This window comes from Cupressus sempervirens, chromosome 8 (assembly GCF_028749045.1).
Source record: "Cupressus sempervirens isolate cs-2001-9-10 chromosome 8, ASM2874904v1, whole genome shotgun sequence".
In the NCBI taxonomy this organism is placed as follows: Eukaryota; Viridiplantae; Streptophyta; class Pinopsida; order Cupressales; family Cupressaceae; genus Cupressus; species Cupressus sempervirens.
In genome coordinates this window covers 393311575-393323120 of record NC_143125.1, presented here as the reverse complement: position 1 = coordinate 393323120, position 11546 = coordinate 393311575, and positions in this window count along the sequence as shown.

Genomic DNA, 11546 nt, shown 5'->3' with positions numbered 1-11546 from the left:
TTGAATGACCATATCCTTTCTCTTCCTTAGGGATTTCCTTAGTTCTTCTTTTGCTACTTCAAGTTGTTACAATATGAGCTAGATGTCAATCATTTGATTACCAATAATCTTTTCCAATTTATGAGCCTCCATCTCCAAGATTTGAACACTTAAGTTGTTAATTTTATCTGAAGAGAACTCTTCTTTGATACGAATTATTGGAAGTCTTATTGGGAAACAAGATACTGAGAGGGGGGGTGAATTAGGATCTATAAAACTTTTATTCTTCAAAACAACTTGACTAAATTTTCCATATTAACCATCTCATATCCAATTTATAAATAACATAACTTGAATTATCAAATGCTGAAATAAATCTAACTAAATATCACATCCATGAAATAAACACACAACACAAAATATTTGATAACCCATAAACCTTTCAAGGTGAAGGAAAATTTGGGGTTGGGATGACACCTACAAATATTCACTATTGTAGTAACAAAGTTAGCCTATTAGGACTACAATTTTGATCACTTATGATGATCTACCCTATGAGGGGTTTGTTATGTTAAAAGATTTACAAGACTGTTAGGTCTCACCTTGATTAGAGGATTTTACACTTACAATGAAGTAAGGACTCGATTAAGAGATTTACAAAGGCTTATTAGGACCACTCTATTAAGAGATTTACCTAGTTTCAATCTGTCAAAACTAATTCAGTACTTGATCCTTTAGTCTACACTTACAATGATAATTATGGATGTCCTCCTTCCAATATCTATTCTAATCTCTTATCTAATATATATGTACTTTGTCTTGCACTACTTCATTAGGTCGCTAACACTATTACTTCACAACTTAACGCCTTCACATCCTTCACACAATTTGCACTATCTTCCATGCTTTCTCATTCTATATTATGAAAATAGGGTTTGGATCTACATATTTAAAAATATCTATAGAGTCTTCTAGAATAAGATCAATGATCTAGATGTTTCCCATTTTGCCTCTTTGTTTGATTGGTTATTCATCCCTCATAGGGATTGGTGATCCATGTCAAAATGATTAACAACCATTGTAACAAACTCTACAATCATTAAATGTTATTCACATGTTGGCTCGAAATGGTTTACCTCAAATTTTGTACTATTCTAGATATTTTTGTTTTCTCTGTGATACTTGAGACATATTATCTTTGATGTTTGGTTGTAACTGTTCTTCTTGTTATTACTCGGCCTTTACTAACTTAGCTTGTTCTATATGACTAAGTGTTTGACACTAATAGACAACAAAACTTAGAGAGACCAACAATCCTATAACATGTTTGGTTAGTTATGATCACCTAAAATTGGTCCTTCAAAATTAATGCTCATAATCTCAATTATCGATAAACAATCATCAGTCCTAACCAAAAGGCACATCAATTTCTATCAATCAATCCGATTTAAATGATCAAAATTGCATAAATCATCTTGTTTTCAACTATCATCAAATATTAATTTATTCCTAATTATCAAATTAATTGGAAATTAAATCATAAAAATTCCTTAATTTAAATAAATATCATAGCAAATTAATTAAATTGAACCCTTTTTTCCAATTAACACATAAAAAAGGAATTAAATTAATTAAATGGAATTAAACATCTCAAAAACATAATTTATTGAAATTAAATATTCAATATTTGAGAAAATAAACTAAAATGAGATAAATATTCCATCATTTTCTCAAAAGTTCTACAAAATCCTAAAGTTGAGGAAAAAGATGAATTTAAAGAAAGAAAGAAAGAAATAATAGTAACAAATCAGCTAACTCAAAATAAAGAAGGAGATTGATTTGTTAACGAAGCTTTCTAAATAGATGGATCAATCAAATCTTAAATCACTTCCAATCATGAAAAGGTGATAAGGTTCTTAACTAATTGTCTCATTTTTTATTGCTTTGTTAACTTTCTTGATTAATCTATTAACTCTTCTAATTTACCTATTAGCTTAATTCTAACTCATTAGTTAGCTCAATTCTAAATCAACTCTAATTTAACCTAGGATTTTCTATAAAAGAAGGCCTCTCCTCTCTCATTTGAGAATAGAATATATGTACAATTGAAGAGTAAAGACACATTGTTGGAATTTCTTTGAAGACATTGTGCATCAAGCTTAAAGACTATTATTTATTACTCAATTTTTTGTTATTTAGTTTCATTCTACATATTAGATCACTATTTTTTCATCTAGATTCATTCCTTTTATTTACACTTAAAGATACAAAAAAAGCTTAGATTGCATTAAAAAATCCTTCGTTTTAATAGTGTATATGGTCATTGAAGGTGTTTGATTATGAAAACATTCAAACTCATATTAAATAGAAGACAATGAGTCATCTTGTTGGATTATTAATTTTCTGTTCTTTGATTCCTTTATCTAATTTATCTAACATATAATGATTCATTCAAGTCTGTTACAACTACAAGATAGAATTTTCACACACATTTCTAGCACCCACTAAGGGGCTCAAAAATCCCATTTTTGGCCTCATTCTCATTCATTTTCATCATTTTTTTGTTCATTTAATGTACATCATCTTATTTTATCATATGGTAAATTATTTTCTTATAGAAGATACATTTTTTTTTGTCTAATATCTATTTTTGTTTCCTATAAGCATTTAATTTATTTATTATGTCGTGCAAGAAGCAATCTTGGGTCGTACGAGGTTTCTACTCTATCGTCTAGAGTTATGTTTCGTCGTACAAGTTTTGAAAATAGTTTGTTCTATCATTTGACAAATAGAGAGAAAATTTGAAGGTGTTTTTCAATTCTAATTTGGATTTTACTAATGCCATTTGCTTCCTAGTTCTCTTTCGTCTTGGTTTTGAAGAAATATAACACATTTTTTGTAGAACATTTATCAAAGATGCCCTATATATAGACTACTCATGTTTTCTGGCAAGACACTTGTCAGAGAACACTTTCCAAAGATACAATCTAAAACTTCCATAACTATTGACATGTGTGTGAAGGTTTCCTAATTGTCTATTGAAACATTCTATATTCCTAGTCTTTCTGTAGAGCACATAGTTAACTAGGGTCTTGTTAATTACTTCTATACAAGTCTTGATAGTAGAATAGGGGAGTGTTCTCTTTGTCACATGGAAATGATACCCATCGAAAAATAAAAAACCTAGACATTGCTAAGAGATTGACTCTTTGGGAGGCAAGGAAAGGTAGTGATTCATTTGACATGTCTATTAGTGAGGGGAGTATGCTCTTTTCTCCTTGAGAGAAAATTGAAAACTTATAAGCTCTTGGACTTGTTAGGAAAGGAGCTAGCTCATTTTTGTTTATGTCTTGCATGTTTAAGAAAGTGAAGAGACTAAATAAGTATTCTCTTCTCCTTTAAGAATAATTAGAAACTTAAATCCTTTAGATCTAAACTAGTTAATCCTTGAGTCATCTTTGAAGGGTTTACCAGATGAGGGAAAAATATCTCCATGAACAACCCATGTAAGAACACATCTTTTATCGACAATTCCAAATAATTATAATAAACAAGTTTTGTAGAGTCCAAAGACTCCAAAACCATGTTAATTATGTCCTCTTCATCCAAGATCATCACATACCTTGAGGATGTATTGCATGTTGTACTAAATAGCACTGCTCCCAACCTTGTAAAGGTTGTACACTTGTAGGTGGAAGTGTGGCCAAGAGGCCACAATCACTTATTGAGAACACAAAGGGTTAATGTAAATGGAAGCCTATTAGACATTTCTAGATAGTTTCTACCTAACTCACCTCTGAAAGGGGGAATAATATTTATGTAGGGAGAGGGAAGAATCTCTCCTCTGGATCCTCACCATAGGTATACACCCACAAGCTTAAAGGTGGGATATGACATTGGCCCCTATGCAAGGTAACCTTTGAACATATCTTATTGACTCCTTAGAAACACCAAAAACATAGGCACCAAAGATGTGAGAGAAAGGTTTTTTCCTTCTCAACCATTTTTCTTTCTTGGGATAGGCCTATATTTTTGAGTCTATACTTGTTCAAAATTGCCAACATTGTCCAAATTTAAAAATAAATCAAGACTTACCCCTATCCCTCCAAGTTGGTTTCCTTGGATTGGATTATTTATGACTAGTTCCTATGTCACTATCTGTTGCTTAACAATTTGAAAAAAAAAACACATGGACAAACTAAGAAACTATCAAATTCACCTTGAAAAGTTTAGAAATCTAAAAAATATCCTAAAGTGTCATCTGTTCTGCTAAGAATTTTTGTACGAGTCAGGATTTTAGATCTTGATGATCATGTTTTAATATCTAGGAGAATACCCAGATAGTGTCATCTAGTATTTAGTTTCTTGTTGTACCAACTTTTTCTCTTGCATGGTCAAAATTATCAATAAATCAATCCAAATATGGCAAAATCTTGTACGAGAAAAAAAAATCTTGTGTAGAAATGTATACTATCATATGAGAAAATTATGATAAAAACTATTAAAGTCTTGTCCAAATCAGAAAAGCCTCATCTCAAACCCACATTATATCATTTGATAGAGCAATTACTCATATGAGACAAGCATTCTATCATTTGGAAGTGCAAACCCTCATAGAATCCTTTCTAAAAGATTCATAATAGAGCTTCAAAATTTACCATTTGGGTCCTCTTACAGGCTTGGTCACTTTCTTGGTACAATTTATATTTTCCCATGTCCACAATAGCCAAATATGAAAGTACACCTATCAAGTCAAAATGGTTACGATCTTTGCCTACATGAAGACTAGTCTCAAAATATTTCATCTATCTATTACCATTTGTTGTGATGTTAGACCTATTGTTTCAAAAGCCACCTTATATCTTGGCTATTTAGTGTTGTAGGAGCACCAAGAGTTTGATCTTCAAATTGAGCACATTTTATGAAAAGTTTAAAATGATAGAAAATAATTTGGAACTCAAATGTTTAAGTTGAAAAATTATTAATTTCATAATCTATACCAATATTTTCCAAAATTATAACTGATGCATTATTTTTTGGGAAAGTTGAAAAGTCATGTGTGTAGTCACCCAAATTTGTTATAAAAGGGCATGAGTTGTTGTGAAGAAAATATAATTAAGAGGGAAGAGCTAGAATATGAAATTCAAAGACCACCTAACTTTTGATAGTCATGGTCCATCTATTAGTTGTTTCAATAGAGCATAAAATTTCAATTATGTTTTTGAGGTCTTCTTGTTTCAATTTTTCTTCTTTCTTATTATTGGGCAGTTGAATTTGTATGTGTTGGTTCTCTTGAGAAGAGCAATGGCCTTGGGCATGATCTTTTTGTTATTTTTTGCTTGTTGGTTTTGTTCCAATGATCCTTAAGGTATAAATAAATTGGGTGTCAACTATAAGAGCCTCCATTATGTATTGGATGACCACATGTGCCTTGACACATTTTCTTAGGATACTTTGGTGAGTTTGGATCTTCTCCATGTTGTTTGATTGATCTATCATTATTTTTGTAATTGAGATAACTTCCCTAGGATGTGAATGTATGGGTAAAACAAGTAGATGAATCTACATTTTATCTCTGGTCATAAATGATAAAAGGTCATTATGGATAGAACAATCAAAATTACATATCATGAGAATAATATTTAGTGTGTCTGATGTGCTTGTATGCAAGAAACATTCTAGTCATCCTCGTGTTTATTCCTTGATTCTTATACTTTCTTGCCAATTCAAAAGGAAGGGATATTCTAGTTGTCCTAGGTTTGTGTGCCTTAATTCTTATGTCTGCTTTTGGCACTAATCCATAAACAAAGAAAACTCAAAAAAAAATGTCATAACATATCCTCTGTAAGGAAACTCAGGTGCAGAAACAGCTTCCTACACTAATCTCATAAGGAAAGTATGATGCAAATCCTATTAAAATCTTCTACACTTACAGATTCAATATCATGTAAACAACAATATTGCAACCAACCATGCATACAAAAAATAGATAGAGAAAGGAACACATAACACAAGGATTTGCTAGTGGGGAAAAACCTTTCCCCTTCAGAACCTGCACAATGTATTATCTTTAACACGAGGTTACAATACACTTGCAATGCAAGTTCAACATCAACAACCGAAGACTCCAGTAGCTACTGGCAGTACCAACAATACACCCTTTTTGCATCACATCTCTTCGCAACTCTAAAAATGCTTATAACATGCGCTTCACTTTAGGGCTACTCCCAAAGGTAAACTGTATTAGGGTTTTACCATTCTCCGAGAAAATACTCAAATATCTTAGTTGTCACATGTCTTCACCTGTCATTGAATCTTCCTAACATAGCTCTTATGTGTCATAGGAATCTGTCATAACCGTTTTAGTCATGATCTCCTTACGCACAATTCAAGATGTCGACACATCAACATTATTTGCAAGAAATACATTTTACAAAACAAATAATAAGAATAGGAATTATACAAGGTTGAGACACCTTATTCCTAACATCCTCATGGTTGTCTAGATAGTGAGGGTTGTATCGACATTTTGTATTCATAAAATACTTAGTGATGAAAAATAAGCTAAAAGATTCATTGACTGAAGTCCTATATTTTCATTCAATTAGATTTTTATTTAATGTATCCAGTATAGTAAAGTCACTCTTTCAATTGCATCTGACAAATAGGGAAAGAAATACTGAAACGTGTCATATTCTCATCAAAACTTGGATAAGTGATCAGCTATGTGTCCTATCTACAGAAATATGATCGAGAAACTATAATGAATAAAAAACATTGCATGCATGAGATATTAGTTACATATACATATAGTCATATCCATAATGTGCATATCCATATAAGAACATCCATACCTACATAGGCATATCATATGAATATCAAGACATATTTCACAACATAACATTATTTAGTGTATATGAAATATTTAAAAAATTATTAGACCATCCATGCACATCATATCAAAAGAACCATGTAGCCACATCAAGAATTACATCCATCATCGATCATCATGAAAGGTAAAATACATCCATCTGTAGCATGATATCATAAGAAAAGAAGAACATCATATATAAGCATCTCATGTATAAAAATAAAACTAATCATGACACATGCAATGAGATCAAAATTGAGTTGTAATCATCGTATATATTTCATCAAAGTATTGGGGTGATACAAAAAAAAAAAAAAAAAGTGTCCTTGAGATGACAAATCTAGTGTTCCTAAATGATTAAAATAATTGTTACTACTTTATCATATGAGATTTTACAAAGTCCCACATGAGGAAATGGTGTTCCCATACGACAAATCAACAAATTGTTCTTAAAATGCCTAAATTTTTGAAATTTTCAACCAATATAAGAAAATTTTGCATCAAAAGGAAGGTTTTTGACAACTCATAGGGACCACCATTTTTCTTAGAGGGAGATATATGAAAAGTGAAATGTTTGAAATAAAATTGAAAATGGTCTTTTGGGGGTTATTTAGGTTTTGACCTAATTTTGAAAAGTGCTCAAATTGGCATGAAAATCACCCCCGTAGCTAATTTGACGATCCTAAATCCATTTGTAGGATCAAAAAAGAATCAAACATTGTTAAACAACTCAAAATTATGATTTAAAGTTCTTGGGGCTGGCACGCATGACTAGTTGTGCAAGTATCATAATGACACATTAATAAATTTGAAAACATAATCAAATCTCATTTTTATCAAATTTTCAAACTTCATCACCAAAAGTCAATTCTAGTCAAACTTGGTCAACAAGACCTCAAATTAATGCAAAAAATGCTCAAAATATTTTGTAACTGCATCTACTGAATCCTATATCAATTTTGATCATCATAAAATCTTATTCTCTAATCACATAGCTTTGGATCATCAATCTATTTAATCAAATTTTGATTTTTCTCCTAAGGGGGCTGGATGGATACATCATTGCATCAATCAACCTAGTAACTTATCAACCTAATCAAAGCTAAAAGTCCTCATCACTAGAGGAATTCATTGGTGTAAATAAGTATTTACTATTTACACTTACTTAAGTTTACTTAGGTTAATGCATTAGTTTAATATTTATTTATTAGTCACCTAGGAGTATGCATACTCTTGTGAGTTGTCATGTTAACAACACAAGAGTTTGCACCTCTTTTATACACATGGTGTCTACAACATAGGAGTTAGCACACTAATTAAGCATATGGTGTCTACAACATCTCTACTTGAGATACACCTCATCATTCTTATCCTATCATCTAGAATGATGGATAAGACATGTGCTTAGTTGTCATGCTTATCTTATCTCCTAGCCCTTTCTAGAGACATTCTACATGCTTCCTAAGAGGCCTTTATATACAGACACTCCTAGTGTGTACATTCATCACATGCAATACAGAGCAATGTATGAGGATTGACTTTGATATATTGATCATACTTATTTTTGGTCTATAGTTGTGCTTATGTTTGAGGTCTACGATCTTGGGTGAATCTTTCCCTAAGGAAAATTCTTATAGAATTTTATCATGAAGGAAAAATCAGTTTCATCAAAACCTATATCAAAATGAGTACCTTCTATTCTACTTTCATTTCTCAACTTCATCAAAATCCATATTAAATTGAGATTAATCAATCTTTCTGGATGAGTGGTTTCATCAGAATCCATATCAAATTACTGTGACGAACATCTAAATCAAATCTCTAGGGGCATATCAGGTTCATCAAGACCCATATAAATTTAATATAGTCTTATCAATCAAGTGACTAGCTTCATCAAAATCCATAGCAAGTCAATTATCTTGATCAATCTCTTGATGATAATCAGGTTCACTGCGAACCATATCATTCTGATTATAAGTTCAAAATCTATTATCTTAGGATAGATGTTCAATTTCATCATAATCCATATCAAACTAAATATTCTCATCTTTGATCAATTGGTCTTCGTTCAATCAAGTTTAAAATTAGTTTCATCTTTGTATCTCTTTAGAGTAACTTCATTGATCCATATTATTTTTTCATGTACTTCAACATCAAATATTTTTTGAACTAATGCATTGCTCAAGCATAAATTTAAAGAGGGGCAAATGTAATGACCTAAAAAATGGTATTCTAAATTAAGTGCCCCTAATTCTAATAATCAATCCAAAAATCATCAAAGTCCTAACCAAAAGGTGATCAATTTCTATCAATCATTTGATCTAAGTATCAAATTGCATAAATCATCATACTTTCAATAATAATCAAAAATATATTAATTCCTAAATATTGACATTAAATTCCAATTACACATGAAAAGGGAATTAAATTGATCAAATTAAATAAATCTCTAAAACTATTGGTTATTGAATTAAGTATTCATAAATTGAGAAAATCCAACTAAATGAGATAAATCTTCAATTATCTTCTCAAAAATTCTAAAATTGACAAAAACAGGACAAACTAGAGTTTGGGTGAAAAATTGAGTTCAAATCTAAATATGAAATAAAAAAGATAAATAAAGCAGTTAACTTAACTATGCATAAATCAAAAGGCAAGTTAAGTGAACCATTGCACCAGTTCTATAAAAAGAGAAGTTTTTGACTGAGCAATCTATATCAAATGGATTAGTTAATTCCCTTATCACTCAAAATCAAGAAAGTGAAATGCTCTTCCACCTCCCAATGTATCTAATCAACAGGAGGTGCATGGTTTGAACTTAGCTCTAACTTATCCTTTTGACCTATAACTCTAGGGCTTCAAACCCTCATTTTGTATGTGCAATTGAAGAGTAAAATTATAATATTGAATTTTCTCTAGAGATATTGTGCATCAATATTTTGAGAATTATTGTTGTCATTGAGTTCACTCAGATTATTTGCATCATTATTGTTCATCTAGATTTATCATTCTTATTACTACATCAAAATACAAAAAAAATTAATTGCATTCATAATAAATCCTTCATTTCAATAGCATCTATAGTCATTGAAAAGCTTAAAAATATGAGAGTATCATACTCATATTGAATAGAAGGCGATAGGTCAATTTATCATGGTTTCTAATGTTTTATCTTATTATATGACTTTACTAACCATGAATCTAATGACTTATTGAGGTGTTGTGTTGTAGCTACATGAACCAATATTCCCACACAAACTCTCCATATGTGATTGATGGACCATTTATTGTCACTATGATATCTCTAGTTAGAAGACAAAATGTTGAGGTCTCACATATATTGTTGGAAATAATCAAGACTAGCTAGGTTACTAAGAGGGTAGGGGTGAATCAGTAACCTCAAAAACTTTAAATTAATTTAGTACTTAATCCATTCATCATTCATTCATCTAATCTACTGCATGCGTGAGAAAAGATAAACATTCATAACACATGAACACAGTATTTTGGTGACCCAAAAACCTTCCAAATAGAGAGTAAAACTGGGTTGGGGATGATACCCAGAAAACTTCACTACTGCAGTATAAAGTTGGCCTATTAGGGCTTACATTGACCATGTCTAATGATCTGCCTAGTTAAGAGCAATTTGGATTGCTAGATCCACCTTGTTAGAGGTTTTATAAACATACAATGAAGTATGCACTCTGTGAAGAGATTTAAACAAAGACTGTTAAGTCTACCCTGTTAAAGGATTTAGAAAACTGATTTACCTATTAGGATGAAATAGTAGATCTAACTTACAACTTGATTTCTTAATAGATCCTTGAAGTACATATCACCTCTTGTGATTGATATAACTTTACTACTCCTTGTAGACCTTGCTGAATATTCTACTTTGCTACTAATTCGCATTCACTCTTCAAAACATTGCATATCCATTCCTTGATATTCTCATCCATATCCATGCATTTCAAATGATACAATACATTACAAATATATCATTCCAATATTTACAATTACAAGGTTGGCTAAAACACAAGTAAACAAAATATAACTAAGTTGGCCAAATAGTAGAAACTTGGGTTTTGTAAGCTGACTTGGTGAACTTCTAATACTCGACGTCTACTGCATTACTCAACATTGTCATGCACTCGGTAGAAGTAGAAGCTCGGTCCATACTAATCATACAACATAGCTTTGAACTCGATAATCATTGGAGACTCACTAGATATAGTGTTACTTAGTAGATATTGAATCCTTCATTTACCTTGCTTCACTCCGTAAACACTATAATCCATCACTCGGTAGACATTAGCTTCTCATTACACAAATTGGTGACTTGGTAGACACTGTGAAGCTCGGTGACCACTATCTGCTCGGTAAATACTGTAGGCTTGGTATGAACTGTATACTGAGTGATAAGCTCGGTAACCATATAGAATTGAATAAGTGTTGTCACTAATGACAAATACAACATAATGTCAACAATCTCCCCCTTTGGCATCAGTGACAAAAACACTTATAACCCTTATGCATACTGACATACTAATTTTTTATTTTTCAAAATTGATCTTTGTAAAGCTATTGTATATACATTTTCACATATCTCCCCCATACATATGACATAATATATATATATATATATATATATATATATATATATATATATATATATATATATATATATATATATATA